Raw genomic sequence first — 21720 nt, 5'->3', positions numbered from 1 at the left:
AAATGCCTGGTGAAAAATATCATTAGGATTCATTCTCAAAAATCTTCCTGCTAGTAAGGAACGTGGTACATGTCCTCTACCGGCGGTTTTTGCCGCCAAATTGGCACGCAGTGATAAACATTATGACTGAGGCCCTCTGAAACCGATGGTTTTGCGCCAAATGGCCACGAAATAACCGGTTATGGCTAAGAGCCAATAACGGTCCTTAGTGGATAATCCAAATCACTTGAGGGAATGAATTAATAGGATATGATCGATAGGCGCATCAAAGCCCTCTGTTAAGTTAAGATTGATTCAATTTAGTCGCCTCTTAGATAAACATACACCCCAGATCTACAAGTCCCCTGGACCGAAGCAACCACATGGCTGCGACAAGGATCCTTTTGTCAGGTTGGGTCGACTACTCTCTTCTGACTAAAGTAGACCAGGGACCAGCGATGGTCCGGCATGAGCGGAACCATGGGTCTTGATCGGGTCCATCATCCATTCCCCCACCATTGCCGTTTTAAAGTGGGCAAAATGGTGTAATTTCTATTTAAATATCATCTTCCAAACTTCAAAATTTCCAAACTTTCCAATTTCAAACTCAATGCTGGCTACTATATGCCAATCACGTGTATCTCTAGATCTAATTGACGACTAAGGCCTTAATCTAAAGTTCTCTCTCGTACCGGGAAGGGGTAATTAACTATAGGCTTTGCGCCTATAAGGAAACCAGATCTCATAATTAATAAAGTCCCTCGCAAAACTGAGGCGCGAAATCTCTGGTAGTGTCTTATCTAACAAACCCATAGATCTGCTTCCAAAAATTTACCTCGGAACTAAATTCCCGTTAAAATCCCTCGCCCGAAGAAAATGCAAACAGCGGGCGGAGGTGCCGGGGCCGAATTTCGGAGCCCACATAACCGCTTAAATTTGGCACTATGACAATCTTGCAGCACGCGGCAAAGAATACTGAAATTCCATGTAATCCTATTAATGATAGGACAGGGTAGTAGGACGTTAAGGGAGGATGAGTTGTTCGTCAAAGCCAGGTGAGGAGTTTGGAAAGAGCAAAATATTCTGCAATTATTCATTAAGCATCCTAGTTACATGGCATCCCCTTGCAAAGTTTATGGTTGCTAGCTAAAGTATTGTAACCTACAAACAAACCCTAGAAAGATTACTAATCCATAACATAATAGCCTATAACAATATAAAATGAAGATTCATCGTCCACTAGATGATGCTGGAGCCGTGGCTAAAACTAGGCGGTTAAGTGGTGTGGATGACTATTCTAACAGAATATAGCGGGTTGGACATAGACATGCTTTAGACACAATATAAAAAATAATCTTTGTTTTCACTAAAGAAAAGTCTTTTCTTTTGCAATTCTACCAACCTTCTAAATCAAAATAATTGGGAGTAAATATTCAATGTTCATGTCTTAATTCCAGACAAAGATTTTTGTTCAAGTCTTTTCCAGCTTAGGTGAAAAATAAAAAACTGGCTAACGTGGGGAACTATTCAGTTAGCTGTTACGACCAGCTTCTTTGAACTAAGTCGTTGTACATGTACGAATTTTTTTTTTTTTTTGTCGTGAATCGATTTTCTTACCTGTTTCGACATATTTTTACGTGCTACCTCGACTGTTTGCATACCAAAAATTGATTAATCACGCATCACCTCTATATTTTGGAGCTCCATGCATCTATCAATTTTCTTCCTTTAACATATCTTTGGATGAAAGAACATCACGGATAAGTTATCATGCGCAAACCTATCTGCATACTCCCTTCTGACATCTACTACCCTTTAGTATTTTTTCTTTAAAGAATCTTTGCTTTTTCTTATAAGTTTGCATGAGAGCGCCTTCGTTAGAATTTTACTTTCCGGCGCAGAATGTTTCTTGAGCACCAACTATTTCTTTCTTACCACTTTGATGCGACTAAGCCTACCTCCCTTATTCATCTCTCCATATTTTAGTATTATTTAATTGTACCATTTGATAGTCTCTATTATTTGAGTTAATTATTTTCATTGCAACATGCCCATTTGTTTAGCAGTACGATTTATATATCAATAAGACTCTGATTCTATAAATACTGCCCTCACTTTATAAATCAATTTTTGAACGACGGAATAAAGAAGGGATTCGTTTCTTTTTCTTTGCATCCTACTGTGGAGATCTGATTGTCTATTCAAATGTTCTATCATGCTTTTTTTCTTTTATGCTCTACCTTCTTTGGAACAACCTTTATTTTGTATGGACACCGGACGCGCTTTGCAGACGCAATCAGCAAACCGCCACATCACTTTTTTGCTTGCCACCCGGTGATCGATATCAATTGGTGTAAAAAAAAGACTGAGTGTGTGCACGTTCTGGGTTGGTCTTCCGGACCGCTGGTGTCGGCACAGAATAAGTTATCCTTCCTCTTAAGGTGTTTTATTGTCTATCTTCGCTTGAATCTCCTCTATTACTCCGCATGTTTTTTTTATAAACAATACCAATTTCTGTCTCTTCAAGCAAATCAAACTATTAATAAAACAATCCTCCAAGTTCCTGCTTTAGGTTATCAGTCCATTTTTACTTTAACAACCTGTAGCACACTTAACAACTTGGTATCAGACTAAAGATTCACTATTTTTTTAGATTTATTCATGTAATCACACTAGCCACACTCATCACCACTTGCAGCGCTATCTGTATGGTTTTCAAGCGGTTCTTGTTTGACTAGAGAACGCTTTTCTTGTTTCAGGTTGTTTTCTCCACATATCTTGTACTATACTTTATGAATGGACAACTGGCCAACCTGCACTCTCTACCTGGTTCCTTGCAACCCTAGGTACTGAATTACTCCTTATTTCTCTAGCTGAAGGGCTGTTTGGTAGCGAGGGTTACCTGGATTTGAGGCTGATTTGAGCTAACTTCCAGCCAAACAGGCCCTTAAATGCAAAACCAAAGATCTCATCGGAAAACGAAATCCGTTGTAGACGGAAAATTCCAGCCATTCGCTTCTATAATCCTCAGATTTTTCGAAATCCTGTATTTTGCCGGATTTACGAAATCTATGACGCATGACGGAAGAATTCCGCTCGGTAAATCCTGCCTCTATAGTCAAACACATCACATGAGATTTTTAAGAGATTTATCAAATGAATTTATCAAACAATTTTCAGGATTTAAGCCCCTCAGGATTATCCGAAATCCGGATTTCAGGAAAGAAATTTATGAAATCCTACTCTAAATCAAATCTATGAGATGCTATCAAACAGCCCCCTGAATGTTATCGTATTTAATGTTGTTTTAATCCAACTTGTCCTCTATTTAATGCTTTAATCAACAGGCCTGATAATCATTCCTTGGCTTGATAAGGGAGACTAAGGCTTCCTGGGAACATGAAGAATCCAATTCAAGTGATGCTTTCAAGCAGCAGAAGCCTGACAAGTATGGCTTTTCAATCTCATAAAAATGGTACAATTTCAAGTCCAATGAAAATATTCCATGTAAATAGACAACAGTGAAGGGGATTGATGATATTCTTAAACTCTCTTCTCTTTTTAGTTGTCAGAAGGCAAATCTCTTTTGCCAGAAGTAACAAAGAACTGTTGTCTGTTTACTGGAATAATATGAGATTCCTAATTTTAAAGTTGGACTTTTTTTTTTTGTAGTTATTATTCTGTAGTTTCTTATTTTTTCGTGATGATATTATGTAATATTCCCTTAGAATATTGAATGTAGATCATTGTGTTGCGCCCTTCACTGTTCATTAACAATAAATGGTTATTCTGAATTTAAGTGGCAATCTCCAAAAATGGGATAATAAGGGGAAAGTTGAAGATGACAAAGGGGTTTAGCTTTTAATATGCCCATCGGGCTTGTAAGAGAGTTGTACCATGATGAAAACTCAAATCTTGATACCAATATCTTAGGTTTCGTTTGGGACGGTTTTCCTTACTCGCTTCTTAAAGCAGCTTTATAGTATAAATTTTAAGTTTTTGTACTAAAAAACTATTTAAGAAGTAAATAAGAAACTCGTCCCAAACAAAAGATTGTTTGTGCGCCTTATCATTCGGCCTTTTGTGTTAGTGTTGTCTCAATTTCAATGGATTATCTTGGAAATTTGATGGTTTAATATTTATTTGATAAGGTAGTATATTCTTGATATTAAAAAATATGATATAATATAATGTTAAAATGAAAATCTAGGGGTAGCTCTATGTGAGCTTAAGTAAATTTTAATTTGTCCATCTCGGCAAACTATTGCGGAGGGTGGATGGATTTTGCTTTAAATGTTTAATTGTTTGATTTCAATTTTAAACATTTGGATTTGAAATTTTGGGATTTTTGAGTTTTGAATTTTTTTGGATTTTTGAATTTTTGTGGGTATTTGGATGGAGCTCGGAAGGCATTTGAAAGCATTTGTGAACCCCTCCGGTTGAGATCTGCATTCAACACGGCCATCATCGGGGTAAATATGGGGTCATTCATTGACTAAACCTTGTCGATCATATTAACTTGCCGATAGGGGATCAGGTTTCATAGGCTTTATGCCTTTGTTAGTGAATTCTCATTGTTATAGGCCTTGAAGGCCTAATATGATCGTATTAAGACAAATATACCGATCGCCACCACCATTTATTTGTTTGATTGTTCAAACCCTGTCGACTCCTATTGATCTGCATAGAAGGATCGGGTTCGAACTTGAGTTCACTTATCAACCCGCGCAGCATCCCTAGACGTCACGTGTGTACCAATAACACGCTCGTCGGGGCCCATGCAATGTTTGGGGGCATTTTATAATTATTTGTTGAACCTTGTCGACTCCTATTTATTTGCTTAGGAGGATCGGGTTCGAGCTTGATGACCCACGCAACATCCCTAGACGTCACATGTATTCCTACAACATGCTCGTCGGGGCCCATGCGGGTGTTTGTAATTATACTTACCCCTTGTGTACCTATGTGTATACAAACTACAGTGCATGTGCGGGGGTACTTCAAAATATTTGTAAATATCTTCTGTCTGCTTGTATAAACATTGCGAATTCGGTGGCGTAGCGTAGCAGCTTCTAAATTGAATTGTTCGTTGCTTTATACAGGTAGACTGTTGTGCACTACTTGTTTGCTTTCTGTAATTGGATCATAGTGCACTAATGAATCTCCTGTTTGGATTGTAGGAGCTTGCACTTGTTGAAGCTCTTTTGTATTTTGCTCGTTGTCATTCATAAGTGGACTACTGTATACATGAAAGGTCCTCTACGTTTATTTGTAGATGCCCATATATTTATTATAGATCTTTGTCCCCTGTTACTGCCTGCATTCAAGTTGATTGATGATCCATTATATTCATCTACATCTTCATTAGTAGCCCCTTTCATAGGTTTGCAATACTTGTGAGTCTTTCTTCACGGATTAACACCTTCATTGTGCATTCTACATAGTCTCCACCTTCATTAAATATCCAATATGTGCATTATGGCTCATTGGTTATTTGATACATGTGCTTGCTATTTAACCTCGTAGAGGGGTTATTATATCTTCATGTATTGTTTGTGAATGTATCACACACACACACCTTTAAATAAAATGAAAGATGAACAGTAGCATAAGCAATAAATAAATGCAAAGTTTGATGTTTTAATCATTAAGGGACATGATACGAGTCTACCTATGATATTGTAGCAAACATGCTATTATTACTAGTTCATCTGAACATGCATATATTTTAAATTATTTTAAAAATAACTGATGAGTTTAATTCAATTATGAATACATTCATATTATTCATTATATTGTTTTATTGTATTTTTTATTAGAATTGTAAATCTTTTTGAGCCTCATAGCTCATCTGATTTTTATTCTGGCTATTGGATGAGGTGGATACCAAGTAGACTCAGGTCAATTCAAAACTGTGCTTTGTTGTATAGTTGTATGAGTTGAGTCCTAAGAAAAGGTATGTGAATTGTTGTTATAAAAATATTTTGGATTATTAGTTGCTCTGTAATTATATACATATAAAAGGAATATTTTAAATGTTTCTATTTTATAGAATAAGGTGGTAAATTGTGATATGCATCTTTTGATGGTTATAAGCTTTAAATATTCAGAAATTTTGTTGTTGACCATCAGATAATGAACAACAACAAAAAAAAATGAGAAAAAGAAATCAAAACAAAAATCCACGTAATCCTGAAATCCCACAAGAAATCTCGCAAAATACCTGTAGCTCGGCGCCGTTCGATGTCTCGATCGGAAATCCTGCAGAAATCCCGTAACCTACCTCGATTTCGCTCCTCTTTGCGTTGTTAAATAGGAGCCGAAGCCTCTTCTCCCGTTCGCTTCCTCCCACGACGCTCCTCTGCTCCCGAACTCCTCTCGCACGACCCCCTCCCGATCTCGTCGCTGCTTCTCTGCTCCCGGAGCTCCTTCCACGCCGACTCCCCTGCTTCTTCAGCCCGCAGAGAGAGAGAGAGAGAGAGAGAGAGAGAGAGAGAGAGAGAGAGAGAGAGAGAGAGAGGGGAGGCCGGGGCCGAATTTTCGGAGCCCACATTTGTCCTCTGTTGCACCCTATGTTGTTGGTGGGGGTGTTATGGGGTGTGACATAATTACCCTACTTCATTATGAAGGAGCACTTTCTATTAGGGCTATTCTCTAGGATATATGGTGATTTACTTTACTAGAAAAAATTTGGATATCAGAATAAAAAGGTATATGACTATTGGGACAAAGTGAATTATAGATGAAAAAATGAAAACCGGATTATAATGTCCTATGTTGTCAAAGACCCTAGTAATAACCTATTCAACTCAGGTAGTTGAACCAACACAATCAAAGGATCTTTATCCACAATTGAAAGTTACATCGTAAAAGGAATCTTGTAAAGCTGGGGGAAGCTTGTTTAAGGGGCTAATTTTAAGTTTATTTTGACTAAAAAAGAGCTTCATGCCTTATCAAGTACATCTTATGACTCACAATTGATAGTTTAGCCATTAGTAAACATCTAGACTTGTGTTGCAATCACAATCAGGTACACCACATGGTCTTGAGAACAATGTGACATCCTTCTAGCATAAGATTTTATTGATACACTTGATAACAATAACTATCTATGAACGTTGATTGGATTTAAATTTGTCATCCTTAGCAAATTGATGCATAGGATAGATGGATGGCTCCTCTGAGAGAGAAATGACCATGTTATCTAACTTTTTGGTATTTATTTTTTTTATAGGGGGCTAGATCTTAGACAATGAGGTACTCTCTAATTATATTTGCCATAATTAGATTTAAATTTGTCATCCTGAGTAAATTGATGCATAGGATAGATGGATGGCCCCTCTGAGAGTGACAAATGGCCATATTATCTAACCTTTTTGTACTTATTTTTTAGGGGGCTAGATCTTAGACAATGAGGTATTCTCTAATTATAATTTGCCATAATTATGCTCATCATTAGACAAAAGAGTTCATTCTTGACATTGGGGTGGCATTTTTTGTTTAAGTTTTGTGAGCTGTTAAGCCCTTGCTCTCTACGAAGCTTTTGGACCAATCAAATAGATTGGCCCTCAACGGCTCTGCATTTTGAGCATTTCTGATTGTGCGAACTTTGACTCATTTCATTGCCTGGTTAAACAAAATGTACATAAAAAAGGAGATAAGCATTTAACTAATTTGATGCAATAAGAAAAAAGATTGCTGACTCACAAAAATTGTCAAACTTCTATTAGAGTTTGAGATCTCAGTAAATTTGACAGAAAGCTAATAGAATAAATATAATTAAAATTTACAACTAAATCCTAAACACTGCTAAACATTCTAGACATGATGTCAAAAGAAAAATAGATATGCAAATAAAAGTTAATGAAAATTTAAAAAAAAAAAAAAGAATTAAGAAAATCGCTACTAAATAATACCCACCAAAAGCATAGCCAAATGATAACCAAAAAAAATAACCATTCAATACGCCCTTCTTATTTTCTTTATCAAATCTGCAAAGACAGAATAAGTTAGTTAGAATTTAAAGGTGCCCCTCGAAAAGATAATTCAAAATTTTTAACATCCATCCTGACAAGCTTCACAAGAAAACAGTTAAAAGAAGCAAAGCAATGATCACTATAACACACTGACTACTTAGCATCAGTCTTACAGAAATAACTAATGAATTCAACAATATCTTCATAACTTTCCTTGGACTAACGGCCAAATAAATAATAAAGGTATAAATCAGCCAATCATAAAATGTTACATTCACGTTTTATAAAATACCAGCAAATTATTTGAATTGAACAATGATTACTTCTTATAATGAATTTAACCACATTTTAATTTTATTCCTAAGTGAAAATAGAAATAACTTAAGTCTAACAGTATCATCACTAACAATATTATACCTAAAAGGTTGCACATATTTTTAGAAAACTAGCTATAGGTAAATTAGATTCTTCTAAAGGTGTTAAATTAATCTGAAAACAGGCATCAGCAACAAATTTACCTGTAATGAGCAGAAGACTAAGAAATTTCAATCATTACAGTCATAATGTTCATTGCGCAATAGTTTTGCTATTAAAGCTTAACTAGGATATTACTTATAAAAGCCTCAAATAAAATCGGAGCACAATGTCCAGAACTCACTAACAGTACGCAATCGACACTGTACACAGATTCCATGTGTCTAGATCTTTCCCTCGCTGTTTAACTCTAGGATTCTCCTTTTTTAAAAAAAAACACCACAAGAAAATTCACCTGATGAAGCTCGGATTTTTAGCAAATTTAAAATATTTAAGGAACCCAAGTATTTATGCTAAAAACTTCAAAAACTGATTCTGAGATTATCAGAACTCCGTTTTCAAGAATTGATTTTGTGATTATTCAGCCATTATTTTTAAGAGGTATAGTTGAGAGAATGTAGTTTGACAAGACAAATCAAGCCAAGAACATCCAGATCGAAGTACAAATTGACTTAAATCAAAACACTTGAAAGTATATATATATAAGAATTGAAAGTATAATTAAAAACTTCTTAATGTTATTTGAAGGGTTAAACGTCTTCTAAATATTCTATGCTCATATAGTTAAATGAGTATATCTATGAGACATATCTCACAAGTTCAAGATCTCTCAATTTTGAGTTCATTAAGGTATTAAGATATCCAAAAAATATAAAATGGCCAAGGAGGGGTTATTTTTAAATGATAAAACGTCCACATTTTTGGAGGAAATAATCAGAACACCCTTTCAATAAATCTATAAATAACCAGAATAACCTTTTAATAAATCTATAAATAATCCATGCTCCTATATATTTCATGGACATTCACTAGAGAGAATTCTCAAGTTTTGGCTGTTGTTTGAAACCTAACTGGCCATCTTTAGGATTTCAAATATCTAAATATTTCTCCTTTCATGATTTTGCAGTCTTCCCTCCAATCATCTTCCGGCACCTGACTTCCAACATTGGCTTCTATCAATAACAATGACTTTCATCACTTGCCTATCATCATTCATCGTCCGACAACCACTATCATCCATCCTTTGACGGCTTTTGTTGACCGACACTAATAACCATCATCACTCACCTCATTAAAATGTCGCAACTTCAATAAAACTAGAATATGTCACCATCATTAACCGATGTTAGCATTGATCGTTGTCGTCGATTGATGCCAGCATTTGTCTTTGTCCACAATCCACTCGTCAACACAATCATTTTTTTAACATACTTCACCACCTATCATTGGAAACAAATTCTACAATCAAGCCTTGTAATCCCACCTCCTCTAATAGAAGAGGGTCACAAGGATATATAATTATAATTCCTAACATACATAGTGGAATTGTTTCAACAAGACAGACCCCATGATATTTTCATTTTTTTATAAATTCCATAAAAAAAATCTAACATCACTAGTGTGTTGATGACTTTTAACCCGATACAATGGTGAAAAAGGATTCATGTAACCGACCCCACATAGTGCGACAAAGGCTTGTTGTTGTTGTTGTGATATTTTTGTACATCATAAACACGACCAACTCTTCCTATATTGTCACAAATATTCTAACATTTACTAGCATGGTGTTGTAATACCCAAATTTTCAAAAAGATAAGATGAAAATTTCTCCGAAAATCATAAATCACTTTTCGCACATCTTAAAATCCGTCGAAATTATGTTTATTAAATTCTATACTCCATTTCAATCATTCAGATATATAGATGCATATATAAATATTGTACCTATTATCGATTATGTAAAGACTTAGCAATTTAATCAACTTCCTAGAGTTTTTTGCGATTTACCATGGCAGTAAATTAATCCATGGTAGCAGTACTCGTTATTTTTTAAGAACCTGCAAGGCAATGAGGGGGCTGAGGTAGCTAAGAGCTTTGGTGGTGGAATTGAATTGTTTAATTAAATTAAGTTATATAAAAGCATAGATAAGTATAGTAAAATCTTGCTGATTTTTCCTGACCCGAGAAACAAGAAGAGGCATGAGCAGCAACAGGCTGCAAGGAGGAGCTCAGGTACCATAATGACAGGTTGGGTAATGTAACAAAGCTACTGTAACGACAGGTAGTATAACAGCTGAGAAAAATAACATAAAAGAAGAAAGGAAGGAATGAAAAGAAGAAGAAAGATTGCATTGACTGAAAAAATATCAACATGAGGGGCCTCCATGATTTTTAAAAAAATACCCATAAATTCTATAGTTAATCACTAGGGTCTTAAATTCCAATAAAAATTAAAAAATCTAGCATTTATCAAGATATAAATTTCTCAAGAAAAATCTACCACTCTAAACATAAAATAAAATACATTCACCCTCCGCAACCATTTGTTGAAAGTGATAAATTTAAGAATAACCTCAGCTCACAAAAATTAAAACCTTGTTAAGCGTATAAATATGATTATTTATCAAATAATCTCTCATCAACAAGGATGTGGCAGATGTCCTTGAACTGGTGGCTTTGGCGTCAAATGACACCATATGTAAATCATTATGATCGAAGCCCTCTGATCAGATGGTTTTACCGCAAAAATAGCAATATTAAATTGCAGTTACAACCGAAGCCCACAAGTTCCTCAATGACTTAAAACCCTCGAGTAATGACTCATTAGATGCACCTGATGGCCACAAAATCCTCTATTAGCTAAAATCAACTTAAGTATATTCATTTAGACAAATATCCACCCCAAGTCTATAAGATTCACTTGGACAAAGCTAATGATTATCAATAAGGATCAATCAATCATGTTGGGTCTACAACCTTCTCTAACTAAGTAGATTGGGGACCATGATAATCAAGAGTAATGGAACCATGAAATCTTAATCAAATTCGTCATCATTTCCCTGCCATCAAATTTAAGTGTAAGGTGGTATATTTTAAACCCTCTACCAAATTTGTTCCCACTATACACCTATCACTTGGTATTTATCTAACGGCTAGCTTTAATCGAAAATTCTCTCTCGTCATCATAAAAGGTGATTAATCCTAAGGTCTTACGCCAATAAGAAACCTAGTTACAGATCATGAAATCCACAATAAATAAGAAACGAAATATCTTAGCAATGTCTTATTTGAAATAAAAACTGCCTTCTGAATATTTCATCCAGAACACACTCAAAACTCTCTCAGTAGAGTCTAGGTGATGTAGAACGGAATTGATGGCAGCCACCCGAAGAAAGAAGTTATCCAAGGTTCATGTGGTGGTTTGAGGGCTTGAGAGGAAGTAGACATCGATTGGTGGCTCCTTGGGCGTCTGGATAACAACACATTTCGTTCTCGAACCTTTGGACAGCAAATAGAAAATCTGGGACAGCAATTTCAGAAAGTTCTGGATGGCAACGGTGGCTTCTGAGGACGTTGGACAGCAAGAGGGCGACTCTGACTTTGCAGGACAGCAGTCTCCTAGCGTTAGGAGGGCTGGAACAGCAAAGGTCCTGGTTGGAAAATTTCTGTCCAGCAAGAACCTTGGATGAAATTTTCTGGATATCAAAATCTGGACTGGAACTTCATAGACAGCAGCAAAATTCTGGCAGCAAACTTGGGGTGCAGGAAACACCAAACCGGGTGAAGAGTAGGAGGGATTGGGAGAAGATAATCCTAGCAAAGCTGCTGGGTAGGAGGCGGTCAGGTAAGGCTAGGATTTGGTATTATTTCCACTTGACGGGGCTGATTTTGTGGCCAAATTAATGAGGTTTGAATTGTTTCCTAAGCGGAGATTTTGGGATTTAGGAAACAATGTCCTAATCCCACCCTAGAGGGGCCGGCGGCAATCAAGCATGGGGAGGATTGATGAGGTGGATTGATAGCTTCTTAATTTGGGTATTGGGAATAGGAAAGGTTTTAATTAAATCCTTTTGAATTTCAAATTCAAATTGAACTTAATTCAAGAACTTTCCTAAAATAGGTTTCATTAAATTAGGAAAGAAATTTATAAATTCAAATTGCTTTGAAATTTGAAAATTAAATCTTCCCAATTTAAGAGTGGACACTTATGGAAAGGATTCAATGTGTGATTTGAATTTTGGAGGGAGAAGATAGGAGAGAGGAGGGCCGGCCATATGGGGAGTGGACATGGGTGTCTAGGTTCAATGTATGTGGGCCATATGCATTAATTTCGGGATTGAAATTAAATCTGAACTTAATTTCAGATTTAATGTAGTTGGGAGGTTTTCTAATTAAGGATTATCAAAAAGGAAAGCCTTTGAAATTCAAATAAAGAATTGATTTCAAATAAAGATACTTTCCAAATTGATATGAGCTATTTTAGGAAGGTAATAAAAGGTAGGTTTGAATTTTGAAATTCAAAATTCATGGGGGGAGTTTGTAAGGGGAGGTCGGCGGTTAGAGGCTAATGGGAGGCCGGCGGCTATGGCTTGGCTAGGTGGTGGTGGAGCTATGGCCGATTTGGTGGAAGTAGGGAGAGAATGAAGATGACGAGTATGAACAACAAGAAGGAAAAAAAACAAAAGATAAAAGATAAAACCGCGAGCCTTGGACTCTTCCGAACTGACGGATGATACGTTGCCCTTCTCCAAGGGACTTCACGCCACGAGCTCGAACCCATCCTGCGGCTGGTGGAAACTCCACTTACCTCCCATAGGAATCTCACCCCAGTACTCTCCAAAGAACACAAGTGCAAACAAAATCTCTTTTCTTAATAATTCATCATTGATCTCATACAAGAGGAAGAGCCTTTATATATAGGCCTTGAAAGAAAATGAAAAGATAAATTTGCCCCTTGGGCTTTATATAAGACAAGACCCTTGAATAAGGGTAAAAATGAAAATTGCATAATTAAAAATAAAAATTACAAATAAAATTTAAGATAACGTAGGACAATCACGGCCGTCGATCTTTAGCTCCTCCTCGGATAGGCATGGACGGTTGGATGTCCGCATCACTAGGGCATGAATTTTTTAAGCTAATATATTTTTGACAACCCCATTGGAGATGATTTCTCTTTCCATCTTCGCCTACTCATGCATAAATTATGATAACAACAAAAAAGCCTTAAAAGAAAATGAAAAGACAAATTTACCCCTTGGGCTTATATAAGACAAGACCTTTAAATAAGGGTAAAAACAAAAATTGCATAATTAAAAATAAAAATTACAAATAAAATTTAAGATAACGTAGGACGATCACGGCCGTCGATCTTCAGCTCCTCGGATAGGCATGGACGGTTGGATGTCCGCATCACTAGGGCATGAATTTTTTAAGCTAATATATTTTTGACAACCCCATTGGAGATGATTTCTCTTTCCATCTTTGCCTACTCATGCATAAATTATGATAACAGCAAAAAAGCTATCAAATTCAAATCTAAATCACCCATAAAATGAAATCCTACCCAACGAACTTTTAAATTCCCCATGAGCATGGTTCTAAATCCTTGCAATTACTACAAGGTCTCACTCATCTACTGCATTATTTTGTTGTATTGAGCCTCTAAACTTTGAAAGAATGGGGTGATAATATCGAAATCTAATTACTAATCCCCATCTATCATTTGTACAGAACAGACCTCCAAAATACCACCTATACTATGCAGCTAGGGTGTGGAGCTAACATCAGCTCGCCAACACTATAATCAACTGGAGACTTCAAGGCCACCATTCAGTTTGGTGGTTTACAAATTCCAATAGCTATTGCCACAAAAGTCATTGTTGTGTCCATAAGATTACTATTCAAGGCCATATTGGAAAGCCTCACTCTATTGAAATGCCTGCACGAAGTCCACACTTGCCCATACAGTGAGCACAACATATTGAAGTTCCTGCTATGTAAAAGCCCATCTGAAGAGGACCTTGGTATTTGAAATATTGTCCCATCCAGAGGCCCCAATCATAAAAAATATCTTTATTGGCCAAAAGGTCTCTGTCGGAGAAAAGTAGAGGGTTGCGTTAGGTAATCGACAGCCAGCGTAAAACTCGTCGAACAATAATGACATGAATCCTTTAAGAAATGCTAGTGTTAATGCTAGGGCGTCCCCTGGAAGCGACGCGCTGTATGGCCTGAATACAGTGACAAGTGTGCAAGGGCCGCTGCACCGGCGCCCGGGTGCAGTGTTAAATAGGCAAGAGGGACTACAGCTAGAAGCAAGTGTTCTCACCCAAAATTAATTTAAAATTTTAAAATGGGCAAAGAGGAACAGCTTCACTAGCTACATGAAATAGAGTTTTGGGCTCAACATTGCTAAGCCTCTATCACACAGAAGAAGAAACACAATACTCTAGTTGTAAGGGTGCACAGAAACCTTAAAGTCATCACGGAGAATGGCTCATGATGTGTGAGTCTAATCCTTACAGAGGCCAAGAAGGCTCCTACAAGCAAGTAGTCATCCATTGTGATAGCAGAAAGAGGACTAAGACAATTGGTAAGGAGGAATTCAAGGCATAACACTTGGACCCCATGATTAAGAATATGCCGATGAAAAGATCAATCAAAAGGAAGGCAACTTTGAAGGCCAAAGCCTCAGAAAGGACATGATGAGAAAAGAGAAAGAAAAGGCATAGCACATGGTATGTACTCCAAAAAAAATCCACCATCAATAAAGCCCGTCATAAATGGATCCCAATGAAGGTCCCTATCGACAATGTCAATAATACTTGAAACTTTAGAACATCCTCCTGAGGATTCCATCAACAACCAATCTCACCCTCTTCAGAAGAGGCAACTTCGATCTTTGTCCCCGTGATTGAGAAACTCTTCATCATTTAAATCGAATGAAGGTCCAATGGAAATGCCACTCGAAGATCTGAGTGCAAGAAAAAGAGGATTAAGATATCATGGAGGTCAAAGTGGTCTACAAGTGGAGCATAATAATAAACCACCCCCATGCGAGTCTATCAACAACATCATGACGCTAGATCTACTATTGTTGGATCTACTATCCCTCCTAAAAAGACAAGCACAAGATAATTAAGAAGAATGTTTGAGTTCCTCTTCAGGAGATGAACAAGAATAGAAAAACACATTTGCTGGCACTACCACATTAATATAGGTTCAGAGGTAGACTCAAGGCTAAATGAAAATGAAAGATAACAAAATTTCTTACTTCAATGCCAAGATAACTGAAATAATGACACAAAAGGGCGTAATTATACAACTGATATAGAAAAACATCATTGAAAGCCCTGCTCCTTTCCCTCCCATTAACCAATAAGCCAAAAGTAACACTCACCAATCTCCCAATCAACCAAGCACCCCAAGTTCTTGGAGTGCAGAGTGCTTCTGAAGGGAGAAATGAAACAAATATTGTGGTACTCTACTCCACAGCTCAGATCTCCAAGTACATTTGAGTCTGTGATGGCTATTCAGCTTGAAATTCTTATTAACGAGAAAATTATAGCCATCATAGCTTCAAATAGGTAGAGAAGTTAGAAGGAAAATGTCACTTGTAATGCTCGAAGGGTTATTCAATGTAGAAATTAAATACTTTCAACAGCAATTGTAACCCTAAACAGCAATTGGCCCAGTTATGAAAATTCTGGAGGTGTTGATGCTCTACTCATCCACCAATTCGTTAATAGTTTTATCTCAATTGCTTTCATGTGTCATAATGAACTCCTTAATGATTTAGTTTCATTAGCCTTTGCCTTAAGCTAATGTCCATATTGAGATCGTAAATAAAAGTTTTGGAAATATCTTAAGACATTGAATCAAGTCTAAATGAGTGGGATCTACATCTTCCTACCTAAATCTATATATATAGTAACAATATATGAAAATTTAAGGCAGACACCAAAGAAATTGTTCAAACACTAACCCTAGAAAGCCTATAGATTTTATCCCTTCACCACTACATGTATATTCGGATTCTACTATAACATTTACATAACATACATATTATTTATGAGGAAGTTAAGAAACATTTTAATCACATAATAAAAATTGTTTTGATGATGTATGTTAAGAGAATTGCTCGAGAGTATAATAAAGGTGACTTTGTAATAATTTATTTTTGGTGAAATTTTGTATCATTATCCTAAACGGATTAAGATATTTTGTGATCGAACATGACAGAAAATAATATATTATTTCAAAAGTTAAAAATATTATTTCGCTATGGATTCAATAACAAAACTCACAATTTTATGTATTAACATAGATTTTCTCCAATTTAATATTCGGCTGAATAGAGTTTATTTTATTCTGGGATACGGATATCCCATAGAGGCAAATTCCTATGGCTTATCATATCTCAAGTATTTGTTACTTGAGAATATTTTTTATTAAACTAGTGGCTTCTTTATAATCATTAAAACATTGGTTGATATTTTTACTTTTGAGATAAGAAACCTAAGAAAAAATATGCATTTGTAATACGCACTCAATAAACAATCAATCATGAATGTATATATATAATCAACCAGCATGAAAACAAAGTAGGGTCCAAACTATTACAATTTAGGAAATATTGTGAAAATGGCAAATGAGTTGTCTATCTTATACAACCCAATAATAATTATAGACTTGACCTGTGGGCCATCAAGCATGCTCTTTTAGTGCATCACGGGCTTCACCTAGAGGGTTCATCATTCTAATTCACCACACATGTAACTATATCTCACCAGTCCAAACAACTTCCTAAGTCAATTAATTACATTTAAAATATAAAAGACTCAAGCCTGCAAAATAAAAGAGATTAAGAAACAGTTTTATAAGAAAGAAATATCACAGATTTGCCCGACACTTGAAATGTCAAGCCCTATTTATACCCTATTGATCATACCTCTATGGCGGTTTTAAGCAGCATATATAAGCAAACATTTTTTATAATCATGATTTATTTACCCCCTTTTGGACATGATCACATGCAAAAAAATCATATATATCTCTATTTTAACCACTTAAGGGCAAGTGCCCACAACGCACACAATCTAATAATCATCACCAAACACAGTAATCAAATACGCAAAAAAGAAAAAATCTTAATCCTAGGATATATAGAGGTTGTGCATGTAAGTGTGTGCAAGCTCATGTAGCATGTCACACTATGAATGGTTGTCTTATTTTATTATGAAATAGAGGATATTTAATTTTAATTCATAGGTGATTCTACTTTAAGTTATTTGTAACTTAAAACTTTTTTTATTTTTAATTGTTTTATATTTAGAAAGAATATGAAGAACTCATAGAGTAATCACTGCTTGTTTTGAGGCAAGCCTATTATTTATGATATTCTAAGATCCAATGATGTAGGCATTCCATCTTTTAAGATGGAATGATTTATTATTGTATCAAAAGAAAACAAGTGAATTTTTAGGTGTTTTTAGAGTTATCTTATTGTTTAGATAAGAGAGATATGCATATCTAATAGAGTAAGAAAAATATGCCTAAAGGTTTGGCTTAGGACATTGTGAAATTCACCTAATTGGATAAGGTTAATTTCAACAGGAATAGGCTCCTAAAGAAAAATTTAGAAGCTTGTTTTAATATCATAATCAAGAGATATCACTATTTTTAGTTAAGTGAAAGAATTTTAGAGTTTGGATCTATAGATGAAAGAGAGATTATCTATTTACTTTGGTTCAAATAAAAAAACTTCAACTTTGAAGGCCAAAAGAGAAAAATCCTATTGAATTTGGGTCCAATAGAAAGAGCTTAAGGCTTAGGGGCCCAAGGCTAAAGATCATTCATTTGATTGAAGATTAGGTGAATAAAGATGGTGGAATACCCAAAACATTGGATCTAAGGGTAGAAGGAATCCTATAGCATTTAGGCTAAGGGAAGGAGAGTTTCCTATAGCCTTAAAGCTAAAGGATGAAGGAACTTCCCTTTAGCTTTGGAATTAAAAAGATAGAATCAAACATATAGCTTTGATGCTAAAAAAGAGAGAAGTTTCCTACTATTTTGAGATTAAGCTAAGAAAATATTCTATGATTTTGGAGTTCATAGAAATGAATGAAGATTTGTAACTTTGAGGCTACAAATGAAGAAGGGTTTTTGAATTTTTTATGTTCAAAGAGATGTATTCATTTGCTTAATTGAGCTAAGCAAATGAAAGTAGCTAAGATTTGGGTTGAAGTAGGGATCTTTTGCTAATTTTGGGTTCAATAAAAAGATCAATAAGATTTAGAATTTAATATTGAGAATTTTTAATTGTTTTTTGAATTCCTTAGAGATTATTTGAAAATCTCTTAGGAGTGCCGATAAAGATACTAAGCAATGGATATGAGAGCTTCCTATGGCTTTTAGGCTGAGGAGAACGGATAATTTTCTACAACTTTTGTGTTCGTAGAAATGGAGGGAAAATGTGCGACTTCGAGGTTACAAATTAGTGAAAATTCTTTAAACTTTTGATGTTCAAAGAGAGATAGTCATTTGTTTAATTTGGGGCTTAAACAAATGAAGAGAACTGGGAATTAAGTCCTGTGTCTAGGGGAAATGATTGTTTTTTTTTTAATTTTCGATTCCAACAAATGAGATAGATCACTTAAGATTTAATCCTAAGCTCTTAAGATCCATGTCGTGATGTGTTTGAAATTTTATGAAGTTCTAAAACATCATGCACAAGAATGAAAAACTCTTAAAAGAGAGCTCCTAATTTTGAGTTTTGAATATTTTGAATTCATTTTAAATAGGAGTGATCATTTAGATGCCTTTAACATGGGATATGCTTATTAGCCTAATTTTCAACATCAATGGATATTATTATCAAGGAATATTTAAACCTTGTTAATTTTTCTACTGGAGTGATTTCTACAAAAATTGTTGATTCCAGATATCTGATCATTCAAGACTCACCTGGCTACTTGGATGTTGAGATTACCATTTCAAATGAAGTACGAATTACAAAAAATTTCGAGCACACGTTTCGAGTAAGGAGAGAAGGCATAACTCTTTCAGATGGTACTTGGCAAATTATGGAGGAATTACAAAAAATAGCTCCAGAACCCCTAGATGCATACAAAAGAGGTGTGATTGAGTCAAGCAAACTCATGAGCCTAGTCAGGCTAAATTCGATAAATAACTTGTGAGCCAAGTTCAATGAGCTAACAAATCAAATTTGAGCTAGCCTGGATTTAACTAGTCAACACATGAGCCAAATCATTTAAAATGTTTATACAAAGTTAACTTAAAATATCTTAAAGTTCAAGAGTTTGTATACAAAGTTTTTAAGATTTTTTAAAAGCATTATACTACTCCTCGTGTCAACTTATTTCATATTATTTCTCCCATAATTCCATTTTTATATCATTTTAGTGCAGTAACTTGAATTGTAATCATCATCTTTGTTTCATAAGTAAAGAGCCAACTCAGATTCGATTAGAAATCATAAACTTTAGCTCAAACTCAAGCTCAAACTCAGTGGCTTGAGCTCAACTCTACTCATTTATACCCAAAAATATATTGAGCTTAACTCCTTTTAGGAGAGTTTTGCAACCCAGGGAAGCTGATGCATACAGGCTTTGAAATAGGACAAAATAGTTCATAAAAGCCCAAGTGGCCTTAGGGCAATTACAAAAAGAACCAAGCCAAAATAGATCTAAATTGGGCTCATTTCAAGCTTTTTTAGTCTCTCATTTATATGTATTGCCAATTTTTTCATCTTTTTTTTTTAGTTTTAAATCCTGGATTAAAATTGGTTTAAATTTGAAGTATTTTTGGATTGGATAAGATTAAATTGCTTTTAAATATTTGGCCCATCTTTGTAACCATATTTCTATAAACTATGGAGCCATGATGAACATTGGGATTATTATTGATATTGAATGAATGAAATTAAGCTATTAATTAACAGCCTCCTGTACCAAAATTATGTATGCAGATTTCTCCAAACTAAGCATGTGGAGTGCCATTCTTCCCTCTTCGCCAACAAGTCTAATATGCAAGATTATCATAACATAATTAAAGGGGCCAACATTCACGCAGGAAGCAAATCCTTGAGGCTTGATCCCTTCAATTAGCCAAAAAAGTTTCAACATAAAAAAATAATAATTTAAAAGCTCTCAAAGCCTCTCTTTAAGTGGAGATGATAAAGTGAAAGAATGAAAGATTCACCAGCCTAAGATCAAGTGACAAAAAGATAGTCGTGTTTCAAAGCTACCGGCAATCTTTCTTGCCAACATGCCAAAAGATACACAATGCAGGGTAAGCCCCCACTTAGCACTCAAGATAGCTGAGCTGGTGTTCCAAAACTTCTCCAGTTTGACAACTCTCATCAATGCAAACTAAAGATGACTTTCTAATGACTCAAGAAGTTTATGATTGGATCAAAGTTAGAAACCTAATGGAGTCTCAACATCAATTCCAAGGCACCAACCCCGATGATGGAATCAGTTATTACAAATCATAATCAAAGGGGTTGTAACATAACATCATGTTGCAAAGCTGACATCTTTGTTCTTACAATGTCACCGTGATGTCAATTCTTACATTCAGACAACCCACTAATTATTTCCACAAGTTTGCATAATGCCCCTTAATCAAAATTGCATAAACAAATATACCGTATGTTTCCTCACTTCACCAGTAAAAACTAAAATTTATAAAAAAAATTGAAACTTAAGTACCCGTGACTGCTTTTTTTAGCGGGCGGGGAAATCTGTTATTTGTAGAAAAAACTATTTAATTAAGTACCCGTCACTGCTTTTAGGCGGGGAAAATGCTACACTTTAAATCTGTGCTCAAAGACCCCGTGACCGCTTTTGTTAGCGAGCGGGGATTGGAACTGCGGCCGCGGTGTCACCCGACACCTACCGTGACTGCCTTTCTTGGCAGGCGGGAAGGCCTTACACACTCTGATGCAGCCCCCTACGCGGGGATGACGCCGGAGTGCTGCCGAATTTTTTTTTTGAAAATATTGAGGACTTAAACAAAAAGTGAACTTGAATTTTGAACTTGAACAAAACACAATGGACTCAAGTGAATTCGAACTTGAGGGATCGTAAAGAATATAGAACTTGAACTCAAATAGAGAACTTGTGGACATGCACTCGAACTTAGAACTTGAACTTAAGTCAACAAATAAATAAGGGATCTACTCAAATCAGAACTGGAATTTGCAATGAACTTGGATTCAAAGTCGGATTCAAACCAAGACTCAATTTTGATCTGAATTGAATTTTAAGTAACTTGAGCATGATTTGAAAGATTTAGACTCGAGTAAAGATTTGATTTGAGTCTACATTGAACTCAAGCTTGAGTATTTGATGATGAACTAGACTCTCAATTAAGAGATACATTATCAAGATGCAAACATCAAATGATAACTTTAAGTTCTCAAATA

The 21720-nt window shown here is 35.5% G+C and overlaps 1 long non-coding RNA gene across 2 annotated transcripts in view; it reads right to left on the bottom strand.

Annotated features, from left to right (window-relative positions):
* LOC110092755 overlaps positions 1-15176 on the bottom strand; it is a 28319-nt gene extending 13143 nt beyond the window's left edge. The window contains exons 1-2 of one of the 2 annotated variants that reach the window (XR_003700656.1): positions 15145-15176; positions 7900-7970 (exon numbers count right to left, since the gene is read on the bottom strand). This is a non-coding gene — a long non-coding RNA (uncharacterized LOC110092755). Of the gene's footprint in view, positions 1-7899; positions 8037-15144 lie in introns of those variants that run through there. The other variant, XR_002302620.2, reaches the window with a different exon arrangement.
* Positions 15177-21720: the final 6544 nt, after the last annotated feature.

The sequence above is a fragment of the Dendrobium catenatum genome, unplaced genomic scaffold (assembly GCF_001605985.2).
Source record: "Dendrobium catenatum unplaced genomic scaffold, ASM160598v2 fragScaff_scaffold_540, whole genome shotgun sequence".
NCBI lineage: Eukaryota > Viridiplantae > Streptophyta > Magnoliopsida > Asparagales > Orchidaceae > Dendrobium > Dendrobium catenatum.
Note: the sequence above shows the minus strand (reverse complement) of the source record. Positions and strands in the feature narration are given on the sequence as shown.